Source organism: Pleurodeles waltl, chromosome 2_2, assembly GCF_031143425.1.
Source record: "Pleurodeles waltl isolate 20211129_DDA chromosome 2_2, aPleWal1.hap1.20221129, whole genome shotgun sequence".
Classification (NCBI taxonomy): Eukaryota; Metazoa; Chordata; class Amphibia; order Caudata; family Salamandridae; genus Pleurodeles; species Pleurodeles waltl.
The window spans coordinates 13980566-14000309 of record NC_090439.1 but is presented as its reverse complement, the minus strand read 5'-3'; positions in this window follow the sequence as shown (position 1 = coordinate 14000309).

Sequence of the window (19744 nt, the reverse complement as noted above, 5' to 3'; positions counted from 1 at the left end):
GATGCCATGTCCTTGGTCACCTGAAATATATAAAAACGCAACAATGTCATTTTTTTTTATGACTGTATTTGCATACCTCCTGCCCAAGTGTGTTATGTGTATTAGGTTTATCATGCACTTCTCCCAGTTATGACCACATGATATGTCAGTCATGCCAGTGTTCTGCAGTTTGCAGGGGCCTGTTCACTCACTGTATGGTATTTCAAAAACAGTGCATTGGCAGATACATCATACAATTCAACTTCATGACTGTCATATTTTTGCAGGAGATTTTGATTGTGGCTGATTCCCAATGCTCAAGTCAACTCAATGTTTTGTGTTCATAATACATGTAAGGTGAGACATAAGGTGGGTGTGATTTTTTTATGACGGTCCAGCCTAGGTTGTTGGAGACATGCCAAACATGACTGACCCAGACATGTGTATAGGTCCATGCTCATCCCCAGGTGTTAGTATTGGCATACATTACATTTGTCCATGCCTTTAAATGTCCTACGTTGTCCATGACAATTGACATGATGCCATCCACACAGTATTCACTCAGACATCCCAAATAAGTGACATGATGGGACAACTGCCATTTCACAATCAATGGTTGCATGTCACGGTAAGGAAACATTGTGTACATGTGTGACAGCATTGTGCCCAGTTTGTGCACACAACACATGTATCCTGCCAATTTGTTGGTGGTCATCTACAGTTCAGCTACACAACTTGCTGCACCTTACTACGTCTCTACGAAGGGGAACTGATAGGCAATACTTGGGGCTTCCTGCAGATCTGGGGTCCATACAATAAGACTTACACATAAATTAGCTAGCAAGTACACATTCACATTTTTAGCAGCGGGTTGTAGGTGTTCTACTTTGCTTTCAGGATTCAATTTGTGTATGTTGTAGCACCTTCCAACTAAAGTTGCTGCCTTAGAAATATAGTAAGTGATGCCTGTGTGTAGTATTACACTTCACACATGTGAGATGGCAGTTATTTTACATGCCAGGACACATTGGTACGCTTATATCTGACCTGCCCACTGGCCATATTTTTTATCTGGCACACAGGGTCTCATTTACGGGGAACATGGCACAAAACAACGCAGCAAATGCCTTGCTGTACTGCCATGCACCACCGGGAAAGGACATAAATGCACTGTATCTACAAGATAAAGGGGGTCATTCTGACCATGGCGGTCATGGCCGCCAGGGCCAATGACCGCGGAAGCACCGCCAACAGGCTGGCGGTGCTTCCATGGGCATTCTGACCGCGCCGGTACAGCCGCGGTCAGAGACGGGAAACCGGCGGTGTCCCGCCAGTTTCCCACTGCCCCAGGGAATCCTCAACGGCGGCGCTGCAAACAGCTGCTAACAGGGCCCCACATAGATTTTCAGTGTCTGCGTGGCAGACACTGAAAATCGCGACGGGTGCAACTGCACCCGTCGCACCCCTTCCACTCCGCCGGCTCCATTCGGAGCCGGCATCCTCGTGGAAGGGGGTTTCCCGCTGGGCGGGCGGGCGGCCTTCTGGTGGTCGACCGCCAGCCCAGCGGGAAACTCGGAATGACCGCCGCGCGGTCATTCGGCGGCTCCCACCAGGCGGGCAGTTACCGCCGCCAGCGGGAGTCGGAATGACCCCCAAAGTGCCTTTCTGTCATCTCCCCCTGCAGTGGAGCACAAAATGCTGCCTAGTGCCAAAGTAGGTAGCCTTGCACTAATGTGCATGGGTGCCTGCATTGTAAGGATGATTGTTTTGTGCAGGAGGGACTTCCCTCTTTCTAGGTAGGGCCTCATTTACAAGAAACTGGTGAATCGTGGTTGATGCACCATTTTTCTTGAGCTGCCCTTGCCCCTATCAATGCCATGGGAGTGCTGTATTTCCCATACAGTGCTGCATGGTGCACAGTGTCCACAACTGTGTAAGAACTTCTGACACAGTTGTGGCGCTAAACCTTAGCAGTGTTGGACTAGCTTAAAAAATTTTGACGCTAGGTCAGTAATGCTAAGGGGGGCATTGAAAATAGCACAGCACCACTTTAACACATGCCCCGAAGCAGGTTTTAAAAGAACAACGCTATGACAGTGCAAAATGGCGGAGTGAAATCTTGTAGATTTCACTGCTCTATTAGTGCGGGGCTTTTTGTGGGGGAATGCCTACCTTGCCTACGTTAAACCTGCCGCAGGTATATTGTGGTGCATGTTTTTACAAACTGGCAAAATTATACCATTGTGTCAGTTTGTGGCGCTGTGTGGAGGACTGTTTGCACTGCAGTAGCATTAAAAAATGACGCTATGGTGGCGCAAAATCCTTGTGAATGAGGCCCTTTGTACGAGGATGATAAAGGGAGAAATAATATATTCCTCCCCATTGTATCACTCTTATGCCACCCTTGAGGTGTCTTAAGATTCTGCTGCATTCCTAGCCTTGTAAATCTGTGAATGCATCAGATACTTTAGCTAGTATGGGTGTGTCATGGGTACACACCAAGTAACACCCATGGAATGGCCCTTTCATGTAGTGTTATGTGTGAATGGTGTCCATATTTAGAAGGCCATGAAAAGCCAAACATGGACGGGCACACTGTGCCTCTGGAGCATGAGTAAAATTTTGCTCTGGTGACTTTTTGTGCCAATAGGGCCTAATACATGAGACCGCTAGTCCCTGATGTGTGAACCAAGACACAGCTGATGTCCCATGTGTGTTGCATGTGACCACCCCACAGTGTTCATGGTACACCTCCCTTTCACTCATAGATGTTGGGCAGATTTCCTACCTCCAATATATGGTTGTGCGCCTTTGCATCATACAACATGTGCAAAACTGAGTTGAGATGTCTTCACCTGTATATCAGGTTGTTATGCATTACATATGGGTAGTGGAGCATGGTGCATATATGTGTCAGAGGCCTCATCCTGCAGTCCCTATCTGTGCAGGCAGACAGTTATCTGTGTATTTTGTGCCCCTTGTCTATTTGTTATTGTGTCAGTTAGGTACTTGCTGTTTGCTGACCTACAAGCAGGCCATTTTGAAATTATCCATCCTGGCACCTCGGGCTAATGATGGACTGCTGGAAGATGTGGGAAATGTGTACACTGCCACCACATTCAGGATAAGCCCATGATGGTCAATGATGGCATGTGCATTCACTGAGAGGGTATGTTTTCGGTTCCTGTATAAGTGTTCAGCTGCAGCACGAGGAACGAGTTGCAAATGTGTGCAGTCCATGACACCCGGAACATGCAGAAATCCTCTTCACCACTATCATCTTCATTTGGCATTTCAACATTCTCACCTGGTAGCTCATCATGGTCTTCATTTTCTGCAATGTACGGGATGTTGTGTTGCATGGCTATTGTTAGAAATGGGGTCTTTGGTTGGCAGTCAGGTTACCCCCTGTCCAAGCAAGGACCCTCACTCTAGTCAGGGTAAAAGAGAATCACCCTCAGCTAACCGCCACTCACCCCCTTGGTAGCTTGGCACGACCAGTAGGCTTAGCTTCAGAGTGCTATGTGTAAAGTATTTGTGCCAACACATACAGTAACTTAATGAAAACACTACAAAATGACACAACACAGGTTTAGAAAAATAAAACATATTAATCTAAACAAAACAAGACCAACACAAAAAAAATCCACAATACACAAGTCGAGTTATCACTAAAAACGCAAAAAGAGTCTTTGTGTAATTTTAATCAAAATGCTAACGCTGTTAGCGTGAAAATGTGCCTTGGGTGCGTCAGAATAACCCTGCATGGGCGAGTGTGCATCAAAAATGGCTTGTGATGAGTCGATTTGACTCAGGAGGGAGACCTTGCATTGTTTCTCATTTAGTCAGGTCGGCATGCGTCGTTTCTTCTTTCTGCAGGTGAGCGATGCGTTGGTCCGGTCAGCACTTTCGGGTCTGGGCAGGCCTTGCGTCGTATTTGCATGCCCAGCGGTGTTTGCGTCAGAAATTCAGCCACATGATGGTCCGAAAACCACGCAGTGCGGATTGCGATCTCAAGGGTCTCCGTCAGAGATGCTGTGCATCATTTCTCCTGCCGTGGGAGTCAATCTTCAGGCCGCGTTGCAGGTGAGCGTCGATTTTCAGTCGCAGATTAGAGTTGCGTTGATATTTTCCCCGCACAGCGGTCTGTGTATGGATTTCTCACTCTTGGGCTGCCAGCTTCTCTTCTCAGGGCCCCATCAACTGGATGGGCACCACTTGGCATAGTAGGAGTCTCTCCGGAGGCTCCAGTACTGGCAGAGCGAAGTCTTTGCTGTCCCTGAAACTTCAAACAACAGGAGGCAACTGACAGAGCAGGGCTCACAGCAGAGGAGTCCAAATGCTGGTACCAAGAAGCAGGTGAAGTCTTTGATGTACCTGAGACTTCAGAAACAGGAGCCAAGCTCAGTCAGGCCCTTGGAGAAACTCTACATTGCAGGAAGTAGAGCGTTAGATCCAGTCCTTTCACTTCCAGGAAAGAAGTAGCAGGCAGCAGGCCAACACAGCAGAGCAAACAGCAAAGTGTTAGTCCCTCATGACAATACTGCAGTCCTTCTTCCTGGTAGAATGTCCTCATTCTCGAAGTGTTCTGAGTATATGGTGTCAGAGGCCCAGTACACTCAAACCCAGATCTGTGACTGGGGGTGAGTGTTTGCATTGTTCAGCACTCCATCCATCATCCTTTTGTGTTGCTAAAGTTGCCCTATGTGGGAAGGGTATGCCCAGATGTGGGTCCCTTGCTCACTGTTCCATTGGATTCAAGCTAGCCTGGCTGATGAAGGGTGAAACCCTGAAACCGGTCCCAGGAGGCTTGTTTCCGGTCCAGGAAGGACCTGGCCTGGCAGTTCGGGCTGGACTGTTCCCATGAGGAACAGGGTCAAGACTGATTTGCAGATGGCTGGGTACAAACTGGGGTGGCATGATGAGCAAAAGAACGATGGATTAACCCCAGATCTGTGACTGGGGGTGAGTGTTTGCATTGTTCAGCACTCCGTCCATCATCCTTTTGTGTTGCCCAGTATTTATACCCAAAAGTGCCTTTGAAATGGGGGAGGTTTCACAGAGCAGTTTGAAGTGCCCTGGTACCCTTCCAGCCTAGTTCTGTCTCCCAGGAGGTTTCTGGTAGCTTATCAGTCCTTTGAATGGGATCAGGCTGCAACCCTTTGAAGTATAAGTGAGAGCCCCCCCACCCTTCCTACCTAGGAAGAACACTCAGTATGCAGATGGAATACAGGGGCAGTTGAGTTTCCTGTATTTATGCCTGTCTGGATGGAATGCACAAAGGTAGCTCTCACCTAACCTTACACAAACCAGACGTGGATTGGGGGTAGGCTAAGGCACAGGATGGTTAAGGTAAGAAAACACCAACTTTCTAAAAGTGGCATTTTCAGACCTGAAATTTAATAAACACCTTTACCAAAATATGTGTTTTTAAATTTAGAGTCCAGAAACACCAAACTCCATTTTTCTATCTTTTCCCAAACAGAAATTATACTTAAAAGATGTTTAAAGGCAATCCCCATACTCGCCTGTGGGAGAGAGAGAGTCCTTGCAATAATGAAAAATGAATGTAAGAGTTTTTTTTACTACCTGGACATGTTAGACTTAAAACTATATGCCCAACTTTTTCAGTACACTGCACCCTGTCCATGGTGCTAAACAGGGCTTACCTCAGGGGTGTCCTACATATAATAAAAAGTTTGGGCCTGGCAAGTGGGAACACTTTCCAGGTCAAAATAGCGGTTTAAACTGCACAGACAGGCTTTGCAATGGCAGTCCTGAGGCATTTTTTAAAGGCTACCATAATGGGTGGCACAACTAGTGCTGCAGGGCTTCTAGTAACATTTGACTTAGAGGCCCTGGGCACACATAGTGCACTTTACTAGGGACTTACTAGTAAATCAAATAAGCCAATCATGGTTACCATGTTTTAGATACAGAACACATTCACTTTAGTGCTGGATAGCAGGGGTAAAGTGCACAGAGTCAGAAAACCAACAAAACGGATTCAGGAAAATAGGAGAAAAAAGAGGAGGAAGGCAAAATGTCTGGGATGACCCTGCAGAAATGATCATGTCCAACAGCCATCCAAAGCATACATATCTCTCTTCACATTGGCAAAGTCCTCATTTCATGATAACTTTATGAAGCTGTTGATGTGTCTCATCATTGAAGAAAGAACTGTTTGTAGCAGGTCATTAAAAGTTGGTTGTGACATACCACCAAATACTGCCACAGTGTACTGGAATGATCCTGTGGCCACAAAATGTAGCGCTGCCATGATTTTGACTATTGGTGTTATCACTGTGGTATTCCTATTGTGAGGCAAAAGATCAGGCTCCAGCTGATGACATAAATCTAGACTAGGTTGACTATTCAATGTAAATGTTTTGATAATATCCCATTCTTTTATGGTGGCAAGGTCTGGAAATGGTCTAAACACTTGGGGCTGTTGCCTTCTACCTCTCCCTGGGTTCATATGTCTGCATTTAAGAAAAAAGAAAAATATTTCTTTAAATGTGCAAAGATTTCCTTGATCTGTTATGTTATAGTTGCTTATAGAGCACAACAAATCACCTTCCAGAGGGTCTCTATGTGCTTTTACAGCCTTACAAGACCTGAGAATAAAGTTTCAAAAGGTAAATTGAAATTAGCAGAGATTAAAAAAAACAAGTTTTGAGGAAGTTTTTTAAACCACTTAGTCTGAACATGAGTGTAAATGTAGTGGCAGCTGATTCTAATGCTGGGGGCCAGATATGAAAATGTGTGGCCCACATATTTCATGGTGATAATATGCCAAAGATGTAACAGGATTTTCCTACTAGATCTAAGACTGCGAGTGGGAGCATACAGCTGTAATTTACCCTGCAAATAGAGGGACCCACTTCCATTAAGGAAAGGGATTTATATACCAGACAAAGGAGTTTAAACAGTGAGAGCTTCTTGCAGGCAGTGAAGAGTTCAAAGAGAGGGTTCTGAAGGAGTTCTAGGTGGCAAATTACAGATCAAATGTGCAGCTGTATTTTGAACAACCTGAAGTTTGGAAAAATGGACATCATTCATGGCTACCATTAAGGTATAGTCAAACATACTCACTTTGAGAGCCTGAATAAGGGATTTTCTACATTGGAGAAGTAGCCACTTGAATGCTTTCCTAGAAAGGCGCATGATTGAGAAGCACCATCTTGCAATGGCATTTACATGTTCCCTCATAAGCAATGATATCCAAGTTTCTCACTGCAGTTTTCACAGTAGGGGCAGGTCCCAAGCCCTGAGGTCACCAGTCCTCAGACCACACAGAGTGAACCTACCTGAAGAGCAAAATCTTTGTCTTACCACAGTTTAGTTGAAGACAATTCTGCCATATCCAGACAGCAATTGTTTTCATACAGTGACTGAATCTGTCTTTAATGGATTGTGGATTAGGTCCTATGGTAATAACCAGTTGGATATCGTTTGCATATGATACAACCTCAAACCCAAAGGATTTTATCACTTGTGCCAGTGGGACCACGTAAACGTTAAAGAGGGTGTAGCTGAAAGAGAAACCCTGCGGCACCCTCCTCCCCCATTTAAGGCAATAGTTCAAGAGCAGAATGACTCCATCTGCATCCTGTCAGAAAATTCCTCAACCTGCCAAATGCTTTCCTGCCGATATTAAATACAAATCTAATGTCTTTGTACAATTACAATTAATAAACTTTGTTATGGTAAAAAAACATAGAACCACATGCACAAATTGTAAAAGAAGATGTTGATTCCATAACTGATAATTCAAAAATCTGTATAAAACATTTTCCATTCTAAAAGCTGTAATGCAATAAAACACAACAATTTGCAGAATACTTTCAGGGTCACTTTTACATATTTATTTCAGGTTAAAACTCCAAACCCCTCTTTTTCCTTATAAGTCCCACTCCGTACAGATATCTGTTAACACCACAGACTAGAAGCAGGAAGGTCTCAGTTTGTAAGACTCTCAAGGCATCACAATACCTCTGTGGCCCTAGGTTGCGGCAAAGTGGACAAATCCACTTTTATCTTTGTGGTACAGAAGCTGGACAAAACCAAAAGATGTGCGCAACATTCTCTGTTGCTTTTAAAGTGCACAAAGTGCAGTTAGTGCAATTTTCCACATCATCAAAGGGCGTCCTTGTTTCCATTACACTGTAAAAGAATTAATAAAAAGACTACAATAATGGAAATTCATGTACAAAACTTTATCAAGGTTGGGCTGTACATTGCCCATAAACAATTCACAGCTCACACTACTCTTAACATACAGACATTGCTCAGAAAGCCTGCCTAGGCCTGGGCTTTGATGGAGGCTAGACAGTATGTAATTCCATTAGGTTTATTTCAGAACGATCCTTGATTGAGCAGTCAACAAATGTATATCACTCAAGAAAATACCTAGGTCCATCCTTTCAAACCAAGATTTGACATGGTAGAAACAAGGGAGTGAATAGAATTTATGTTTTCATCAATTCCATTAGACCCTTCCTGTAATGGGAAAGTTCTTGCATGACTCACAGCCTTATCCAAAACAGTAGGGGCCTAAAGACAGTTAAATGCTCAATTTTCTTTATTCTGAGATCTTGGTTAATTAGGATCAGGAAGTACAGCTAGGAAGGTGTAATAGTGTTGTTATTCACTTATTTTCCACCACCGTCAACTTACCCAGTTTACTTGTTCCCCTCAGTTCTGCCCCACATAATGCTGCTGCTTGTGCCTTGCTTTTATACACCTTTAAGGCTGGAGAAACTGCTTTAGACCTAGATGTTTGGTGTATTTTTATAAGGTGTGGAGTATTGGGCAAGGGTCATCTTAAGTTTATTTATATGAGGGGTCCAAGACAACTTGGAGTTCAATGCTACACCAAGATAACAAATGTTATATACAAGCTCCAATTGTTGCCCTTTCACTGCCAGATTTAGTTTAAAAGCCCTATGTGGTTGTATGGCCATACACTTTGTTTTGCCTATATTGATCTCAAGTCCTTCAGCTACACAGTAATCACTAAAGCTGTTTAATAGACTCTGCAGTCCTGTTGGTGTCTGAGATATTAGATTAATGTCATCTGCAAAAGGTAAGGCTGGTAAAGGGGATCCACAGAGCTAAGGTGAGTCATGGTTACACTTTGTAAGATAGTGTACCACATCATTCACATACAACGAGAACAAGCTGGGTGCCAATACACACTCCTGCCTTCCACCCATTCAGACTGGTATAGCATTAGTTACATCACCATTCGGACCGCACCGCACTCTTGCTTTATTATCCTGATGCAACCTCACAATCTGTGTTAGAGGATAGCCATGCACTCCTAGCTTTTTTAGTGAATCCCATAACAAATTTATCAGGACAAGGTCAAAAACTGTTTTTTTAAAGTCAATAAATGCAAATATAGATGACCTTCCATCAGATTTATGTATTTCCACACTATACATAGAAATCTAAATACCTGGTTGATCGTGCTCACACGTGCCCTCACAGATGGTGCCTGTACCCCCTTAGCGTGTTTCAACAGATCACCTGGAATTTTATCAGGGCCTGGGTCTTGCCTGGTTTTATGGGTTTAATGGCTAGCAGGGTTTCCTCCAAGCTAAAACGTGTCATATGAATTACACCATTTTCCATCCTCACTACATTTTGTTCCAGACAAGCAACATATGTCACTTTGGGATCAGCTGAACTATTGAGTGTCCTATGCAAAGACCGATGTGGTGCTGTTGAATCTAAGTATAAATTAGAGAAATGGTGACTCCATGTTGCAGGGTCAGTGTAATGATCTGTTCGTTGACTTATGTCTTCACTACCATGCACTACCATTTTCCAGAAAGTAACATTAACTTTGTTTTTGGCTGCTTCTACAAGATTGTTCCAATTAGCCTCATCCCGTTCTCTTTGTGCTCCAGAAAGCCCTTATTTGTATTCTGACCTTTCTTCCTGAACTGCCACATTGTTTTTTGTTTTTAAGGTCATTAAGAGTTGTGGTTTTGCCACTCTGCACTCTGTTGAGTACCAGGGGTTCAATGCGGTGTTTCTTTGCAATTCACCCCTAACACTTTGCATAATGTTTTTGGTTAAGTAGGCTTTTATCTCCTTTGCTAAAAGGCGCAGGGCAGATACTATTGGGATACTAAGCAGTGGTCAGACAATATGAGGAGATAACATATAGTCCAAGCCTCAAAAAGTGTGCCAGTTAAACATAGGCAGAGCGGGTGGTGGTCACTGCCTTTTCTCTTATCGACTTCAAAGTTCAATACTTTATGCCAGTGTGCTGTACTAACCAATATATCATAAGTTTTTGACAAGACATCCTTTTTTGTATGTAAATGAGCTAGGGCAATTTGGATCCACCCTACAGTTGCAGGCTCAGACGCTGTGTTCAGTTGTCAGGTAAGTTAGCTGTGTAGCAACTAGAGTGCATGATACTAAGAGGAGAATGCCCCTGGCCATGTCCTCTTCTTCTAAAACCAATTCTGAACTAAATATTGGCTCATACTTGCAATTTAAGTCTCCCGCTACTATAATTAATACTTCAGGGATCAGGGTACTAAGGTCGCTATCTAACTCTAGAACAGGTGTCTCTAACCAGTTGATCATGAGCTACTAGTAGCTCAAAAACACCTTCAGAGTAGCTCACACCCTTGAGTTCATTTTAAATAAGCACAGGGTCACATTTCCCTTCTAAAGTTAAGGGAAGGCTGTATTTATTTTACAATATTATCTTCATGCTCCAGATAGCAGGGCCTGATAATGAACAGTGCAGGTGTCAGTTTTATAACCTAAGGGCACAGAGGTGAAGAACTGAAGCACTGAGGCATTTAAATCTTAACTAAAAATCATTGTCAACTAGTGTGAGAATGAAGGGCCAGATGTACAAAGCGTTTTGCATGGCACAAACTGCGAAATGCGCAGTTTGCGCCATGCAAAACGTGCATCGCGATGCACATTCCCATTTTGCGAGTCGGTACCTCGCAAATAGGAACGGGTGTTCCCTTCCTATTTGCGGTTCGCACCGTGATGCAGAATTGCTTTGTGACCGCGAACGCAGTCTCAAAGCAATTCACAGTTAGTACCCATGTCAAGTGGGTGCTAACTCATTCGCAAAAGGTAAGGGGTTCCCATGGGACCCCTTCCCCTTTGTGAATGTCGCCCAAAATATTTTTTCAGAGCAAGCAGCGGTCCAATGGACCACTGCCTACTCTGAAAAAACGAAACCAAATGGTTTCATTTTTTCTTTTGTATTGCAACATGTTTTCCTTTAAGGAAAACGGGCTGCAATACAAAAAAAAAAACTGCTTTATTAAAAAAGCAGTCACAGACATGGAGGTCTGGTGTCTCCAGCAGGCCACCATCCCTGTTAGTGCAGGGAATCGCAAGGGGGTCGCAAATTTCGACCCACCTCATTAATATTAATGAGGCGGGTCTTTGGGAACCGCTTGCGATTCGCAGATGGTGTCAGGTACACCATTTTGCATATGATTTTGCGAGTCGGAAATTGCGAGTCGCTCCGACTCGCAATTTCCGAGTCGCAAAATCAAATATATCTACATTTGGCCCGAAATGATGTTTCTGAATGCTTTTTCAACAAGAGAAAATTAAAATGAAGTGTTAAACTAATGATTAAGTTAACTTTTCATTTTAATTTTGTCTCATTTTAAAGTGTCACATTTACAAACAGCAGGCCTCTTGCTCCAAGTGAGCAGTAGATACTGTGCTATATTTATTGCTGAAAAGTACAGTTTTTTTTTTTTAATTGGATAAATGTAAATTGAAGAAAGATATTCATATGACATGTTGAGTCAACTATGTCTTAATATTTTATGAAGCATGTTTCTTCACTCTAAATTCCTCCCATTTAAATAAATGGCTGCATTTTTCTGTTATAAATGTGGGACCCTGTCTACAGGCCACTGGGTGCAAGATGCTTGATGCTTCTAAATGTAACACTTTGAAATTTTTAAAGTGCAGTAACATGCTCCATATTATAAACGTTTTTGCAGAACATTATTATGTACTTTAAAATTCTTCTATTAAAAAAATGGCTGTATGTTTGTGTTATATAGATCTTTCCACATATGGGGAAAGGTATATCCTGTGCCACAAGTACATATGAGAGGCTCTCTTTCATCTATTCACATATATTTCACTTATATGCACACATGGCAACACTCTTACTGGCACACATGTCAGCTGTTATAGCAACCCTAGTCAAAAAGTATTTTGTTCAAACCATAGTTTCTGGCTGTATGGACATTAGACGTAGTCAGTGAGCTGGGTGGGGAATGTCTACTACCACTGCTTGGCCTTCAGTAGCTCACAATGATTTTTACTGATCAGAAGTAGCTCTCACTACAGAAAAGGTTGGAGACCCTTGCTCTAGAACCACAAATGATGCAATCCTTGCCTTTCTTGGTCTAATATAAACGTTAAATAGACATACTTCCATGCCATTCAGTGTTTTTACTCAAACACCCAATATGCCTGGTGAGTCAATTTTTACCACTTTGGTGAGTCGTTCTGTGAGGAACTTGGGGCCAGATGTAGGAACATTCCGAATTGCGACTTGCAATTTGGAATGTTGGATGGCGCCCCTCACAGGGATGGTGGCCTGCTGCGGACAGCAGACCACCATGTCTGTGACTGATTCTTAATAAAGCAGTTTTTTTTGTAATGCAGCCCGTTTTCCTTAAAGGACCATAGGACCACTGCCTGCTCTGAAAAAATGTTTGCAGTGCCATTCTCAACGGGGGAGGGGTCCCATGGGGTCCCCTTCCCTTTTGCGAATGGGTTACCACCCATTTCAAAAGGGTGCAAACTGCGATTGGTTTGCGACCGCGTTCGGTCACAAAGCAATCCTGCACTGTACTGCAACTCGCAATTAGGAAGGAAACACCCCTTCCTAATTGCGACTCACAAACCCGTTTTGCGATTTGGTAACTAGGTTAATGAATCACAAAATGAGGTTTGTGCATTACAAAGTGCTTTTTGCACATCGCAAACAGCGAAATTCGCTGTTTCCGACGTACAAAAAGCTTTGTACATCTGGCCCTTAGAGTCCAAAAAAAGCAGTGCAAAAAATCAGAGCGTCAATGCGCAAAAATTACAACACCGTAGACTGAGAAACTTATTGACTAGCTCTAAAAGATTATTATAAGCAAATTAGGACATGCCGCAGACAATTCTAAGCACAGAAAATTGATTTGGCACAAGAGAACTTCTCCATTGTTAAATCCTTGTTATCTCTAAATCAAACCACCATCCCCAGTAGAAAGATGTAATGAAATTGCTCAATTTGTTTTGCAGGTAACATAGACAAGATCTATTCAATCTTTCTACAAGATTTTAGAGAGGCCACTCGCCATAATTCATGGTTCCTTCTCTGGGAAACAAAGGATATGATCAGCTTCCAGTTACCAACTGCAACGGAATTTCAACAGGTGATTGTTAAAATTAAATCTGGTTCCCCTCTAGGCCCAGCACCACCTACAATATTAGAGTGGAGGTGGTTGCCCCAACCCTCCTGGAGTTGGTGAACCTGTCTCTCAAGCTGGGCCAAGTCCTCTGGGACTAGATCCATGTGATTGTGGTCTCTCTTTTGAATAAGTCATCACTGGATCTTAATAAACCAGAACGTCTGAGACTTTGTGTCGTATGTACTTGCGGCACAGGACATACCTTTTGCCAAATGTGGCACTGCTACATGTATAACACAAACAGACACTCAATATTTTGAAAATGAGAGAAATTTAAATTGCAGAAAATAATTCTGCAAACAAGTTCATGACATTCATTATTTTTCTGCATTTTACATTTCTCTCATTTCAACATATGGCTCTATTTCTCACTTATACTTCTGGCACAGTGCCTACTGGCCACTGGGAGTAAGGTGCATGCAGTTTGTAAATGGAAAACTTTGAAATGTGAGGAAATTATCTCTTATCTTTCACTGCTAAGGCAGTGGAGAAGTGTGTCAAGCTGCAGTTGATGCCGTTTATTGAAGGTAAAGACGGCACAGGATTGCGGAGTCCAGCCTTTTAATGGCCTCTGGGCAACTTAGGTGCCTCACTGACGAAGGTGACACAGCGGCACTGATTATGTTAGATCTCAGTGTGGTATTTGACATGGTGTCTCATTGCATCTTGTTGGAACGACTGTGGTCAGTGGATAGTTTCATACCTCTCCAGTCTCACTTTTTGTGTGATGCAGAAGCACTATGGCCCGTATTTATACTTTTTGACGCTAAACTGCGCTAACGCAGTTTAGCGTCAAAAAGTTTTGCGCCGGCTAACGCCATTCTGAAGCGCCATGCGGGCGCCGTATTTATTGAATGGCGTTAGCCGGCGCTAGCAGACCGGCGCTGCCTGGTGTGCGTGGAAAAAAACCACGTACACCAGGCAGCGCCAGCGTTGGGGAAAATGGCGTTACGGCGTCTTAAAATGGTGCAAGTCAGGTTGACGCAAAAAAATCGCCTCCACCCGATTTGCGCCATTTTTAACGACGCCCAGACACCATTTACATGACTCCTGTCTTAGTAAAGACAGGAGTCATGCCCCCTTGCCCAATGGCCATGCCCAGGGGACATATGTCCCCTGGGCATGGTCATTGGGCATTGAGGCATGTAGGGGGGCACAAATCAGGCCCCCCTATGCCAAAAAAAAAAAAAAAAAAAATTATACTTACCTGAACTTACCTGAATGGCCCTGGGATGGGTCCCTCCATCCTTGGGTGTCCTCCTGGGGTGGGCAAGGGTGGCAGGGGGGGTCCCTGGGGGCATGGGAGGGCAGCTGTGGGCTCATTTTTAGCCCACAGGTCCCTTAACGCCTGCCCTGACCCAGGCGCTAAAATCCGGCGCAAATGCGGGGTTTTTTGCCCCGCCCACTCCCGGGCGTGATTTTTGCCCGGGAGTATAAATACGACGCATTTGTGTCGCAGTCATTTTTTTAGACGGGAACGCCTACCTTGCATCTCATTAACGCAAGGAAGGCGTTCACGCAAAAAAATGACGCTCTTTCCTCATACTTTGGCGCTAGACGCGTCTAACGCCAAAGTATAAATATGGCGTTCGTTTTGCGCCGAATTTGCGTCGAAAAAAACTATGCAAATTCGGCGCAAACGGAGTATAAATATGCTCCTATATTTGGCAAACCTTCTTGCTAAAATAAGGTGTACCTCAGGGCTGTATTCTGAATTCCACACTCTTGAATCTCTATATGCACCGGAGCCGCAGTGATTGAGATGTGGGGCATCAGAGTAGTGTCTTATGCTGACGACACCCAACAGATTATCAATCGTTCCCAGAACCAGAATTCCTTGGCGGAGCACTTCAGGTCTTGCCTGACCAGCCTTGTTTGTTAGATGGAACAAAGTTGCCTCAAGCTAAATGTCGGTTAAACCGAGGTGATTGTGGTGGGAAACAACCTTCGTTCTGGTCCTTAGTATGGTGGCTGGACAGTATGGGATCAGTACCAACCCCTAAACCAGCAGTAAAGAATCTTGGAATCTGGTTCGACTGTCAGTTAAACTTTGACAAACAGATATCAGTACTAGTTTGTACCTGTTTCAGCATCCTAAAGATGATACAGAAATTCCTTGACCTCTTGCCCTGCGAGACTAGTAAAACAGTTGTCCAAGCCCTCATTACGTCAAGAATAGACTACTGTAATGTTCTCTATCTAGGGGCCTCTTGGAGCAGGCTCCTTCATCTACAGAGAGTACAGAATGTGCAATCTGATACTTAGGGGCATATTTGAACTTTTTGCCGCAAAACTACACTAACCCAGTTTTGTGGCAAAAATATTAGTGCTGGCTTGCGCCATTCCACAGAACCAGCTGGGTGCCATATTTAAGGAATGGCGCAAGCCAGCGCTAAGATTGGGCTAGCATCACCAAAAATGCTACCTGTGATGGGGGTGGCGGTATGGCCTGAGTAGGCTGTGTGCCAAAAAATAACATTAGGGTGGTTAGCGGTGAAAAAAATGCAGCTAACCAGCCTTGCTTTATTTCCAGACGCACAACCATCCTAAAACTTGACTCATGTCTTAGAAAAACAGGAGTCATGCTCACCACCCCAATGGGTAGCACAGGAGACCAGTGTCCCCTGGACATGGCCATTGTTCCCAGTGCCATGCAGGGAGCCCCTTGTTAGGGCCCCCAGTGGCAATTTATAAAAACAATTCCCCTAATACTTACCTACTCTTACCCTACTTACCTGGGATGGTGTCCTCCATCCTGTGGTGTCCCACTGGTATGGGTGGGGGTGTTCCAGGGGCTTGGGGTGGCCACCTGTGTACTCATTCCATGGTGTTTGACCATTGAAATGGGTCTACTGGTCCCCTAACGCCTGGTCTGACCGAGGCATTAAATAATGGTGCTAAGCAAGCCTAGCGCCATTATATAGGGCCACATCCCACCCGTGAATAATTTTTGAACGGGGGATCAATATTGCGCTATGGGGATAGCACAATCTTTGGGATGGGAACTCCTACCTTGCATCTCATTGAAGCAAGGTAGGTTCACACATCCCAAAAATGGTGCAAACTCCTATATTTTGACGCTAGACGTGTCTAGAGTCAAAATACAAATGTATGGAGTTGTTCGCACAGACATTGTGTCAAAAAAATGAGGCAAATTTGGCACAAACAGAGTATAAATATGCCCCTTATTCTTCCCTCATTAACCTCTATTGGTCAGGCCCTCTCTTCTCTTCACTGGCTTCCCATAAATAAGAGAGTAGCCTTCAAAACCTTGTGTCTTTTTCACCAACTTCTTCAGGGCAAAGGCCCAAGTAATCTGCTCTTGATGGGGTCCTGGTATTGGCTCTCTCTAAGCCTTAAATCTTCTACTATGGCCATAGAGTCTATCCCAAGAACCAATAGAGCACGTCTAGGTAGTGGCTCTTTTAGATATCTTTTTCCCCAAACTGTGGAACACCTTGCTGCATGATTTGAGCGTGATTGAACAAGAACCTATGCTTTGAAAAAAAATATATATATCTTTTTCTGGGAAACATTAGACTAACAGCTCCCTCTACCTCTTTCCCTTTCTGTTTCTTGATAAAAAGGAGCCTAGCACGGGGACACTCCTGTTGAAGTAACTGAGGGCTCTACAAATCTGCATTCATTCATTCTTTCAAAGGGGGAGCAATGGGCTTTTAGTACCAGGTGCACTTTCATGATTTTTGTAGAAGGAAGATTTTTTGGGAGTTCAGGCACTTGAAACTTACAGTTTATCATTTTGCTCATCATTTAACAATGTTAATTAACCTCATCTAAAAGATTATCTATCTCGGCTAAAGTGCAGTTGTCCCCAGCACTTTTTATTACCCCTGAGTTTTTCCCCTTATCATGCGAAACCTCAGTTACCTTATGCTTGCCCATGATCTGATCTCAGCTTTCAGTTTACACACCTGCACATAGATAGAATGACTAAAAGTAGTTACAATCCCTCACCGATCTCACAATAAAGCCTCCTAGTCAGTAGCATAATAATTCCTGGTTCAACTATTGCCCACACTTTTAGGTACAAAAGAGAAAGAAGGACAAAAATCGTGGCCTAGCCCAGCCTTATTTCAGTTAGCCAGGACAATAGTTTTACAAACAATTAACAAGAAATGCAGAGAAATAAAAGGTCTTAACAAAGTTGTGCCTTAATTGTGAACCTCATAAGATCAACTCAGTGCCTCCATTTTAATTTAGTCTAAAAGTTTCACCAGCTGGACATCACATGAAACCAGACTTTCATTGTTACTGCAATTTGTAACCGTCCTCCCTCCACTCCCATGAGAGCATTTGGGAGTACCTGAGGGAACCTGGCTACAGCCAGTATGAAACTTTAATGGCTGGACCCAGGACCAAGAGGGGTGGCCCTGCCCTGCCTCTTACTGGCACTGACAGGCATAGGATGGGCCCACCCTTGGTCTAGGCTTTGGCCAGGAGCAGCCCCACACATCCCACACCACAGTCATGAGAAGGGCGCTTTATAGCAATACTGCAATTAACAACAGGTGCGGGCAGAACGGGCTTCTCTTCATCCCTGTGAAGTTCTGGGGGCAGAAGTCCTTTGAAACCCTGATAGCACATCCTGTGCCATGGTAATGAGAAGGGCGCTTTATGGCACTACTGAATTTAACAACAGGTGTGGGCAGAACGGGCTTCTCTTCATACCCGTGAGGTTCTGGGGGCCGTGGTCCTTTGAAGCCCTGATAGCATGTCCCATATCTGTGTAAAATCCTATATGCTTTTGTAACATATCTGTATACAACATTTTTAAGTGATGTCGGAACACAAAAGAACAATTTTGTGCATGTCTGCTATATTTTTAAAATTATGTGTAAATAATACATGTAAGATGTATTATTTACACATTATTCTTTTTATATTTTTGCTCAAAAATTCTGTCAACAGAAGTATAAACGAAACTGTGCAACTATCACCTTTGACCACAGTAACATACTACATTATACAGTGTTAATTTTTTTTAAATGAGTAACGTTCGTTTTTTGTATATGTAAAAATACAAGCCACCATTTTGAATGGTGGTGATGCACTTAACATTTAAAAAGACACTGTTTCCCAATCTAAAAAGGAGGGCGCTTGACCTTGCCATCAAGACATTTGCAATCAGATGGCCATCAGCAGAAGTTGACCGTGTAGTGGGTGTAAACTGAGCGACGGACACAGCTACAGGTTAACCTGTGTGACTGAAATGTACGAAAGCCAATGGATACGTCCATCTCCGTTGACAATCGCATACGTTGTGTATATGTAAGTAGCATTTCGAAAAAAAGCTAATTTGCCTCTTACCACTGCAGCCAACAACACCTCCTCCACTTTTGCTGCTGTTGCCAACCTCTGAGTGCCAGAATGCCAGGAATAGCAGGTAAAAGAGACCCTAACTTCTCAGCAGAGGATCTGGAATTGCTGACTACAGTGGTCCTGTTCCTGTACAGCCAGCTGCATGGCTCACCCTAGGAACAGGTACATGTTTAAAATGAAAATGAATTTCTCACTAACTTGTTTTTTAAAAACACAGGCTAAAATGTCTCTTTTGGTTCCTGAGTGAAGTGTTTTGATTGGAGTAAAGTCAACTCAAAATTTGAGCTGTGACCAAATTTATGTTTATCAATGCTTTTTAATGTCTGTACATTTGAATGAAATGTTAGCTTGATGATTAAGGTATCCCTTCATTTGAATGTCCTCACATTTCAAAGTTTTCCATTTACAAACTGCATGCTCCTTTGCTCCCAGTTACCAGTATACACTGTGCCATAAGTATAATAGAAAAATAGAGCCATATGTTCAAATGAGAGAAATGTAAAATGCAGAAAAATAATTAATGTCATGAACTTGTTTGCAGAATTATTTTCTGCAATTTAAATTTCTCTCATTTTCAAAATAATGAGAGTCTGTTTGTGTTATACATGTAGCAGTGCCACATATGTCAAAAGGTATGTCCTGTCCCGCAAGTACATACGGCACTGACTCACCCACACAAATATTTACCATTGGTACACACACTTGTTCATACATCATAAAAGACTGTGCTCTCACTGACAAGCATGGCAGCCCTTTCTAGTGCTCTTACTCACAGTATATGGTTCAAGTTATAATATTTGGCTCTATGGACAATAGGTATCAAGCTAGTGAAGCTGGGCATGAAGGTGTCTGGTAACAATGCGCAAGTTTTTCAGCCTTCAGAAGCTCACAATAATTTGCACTGATCAGAAGTAGCTCTCACTAGAGGAGATGTTTTGAAC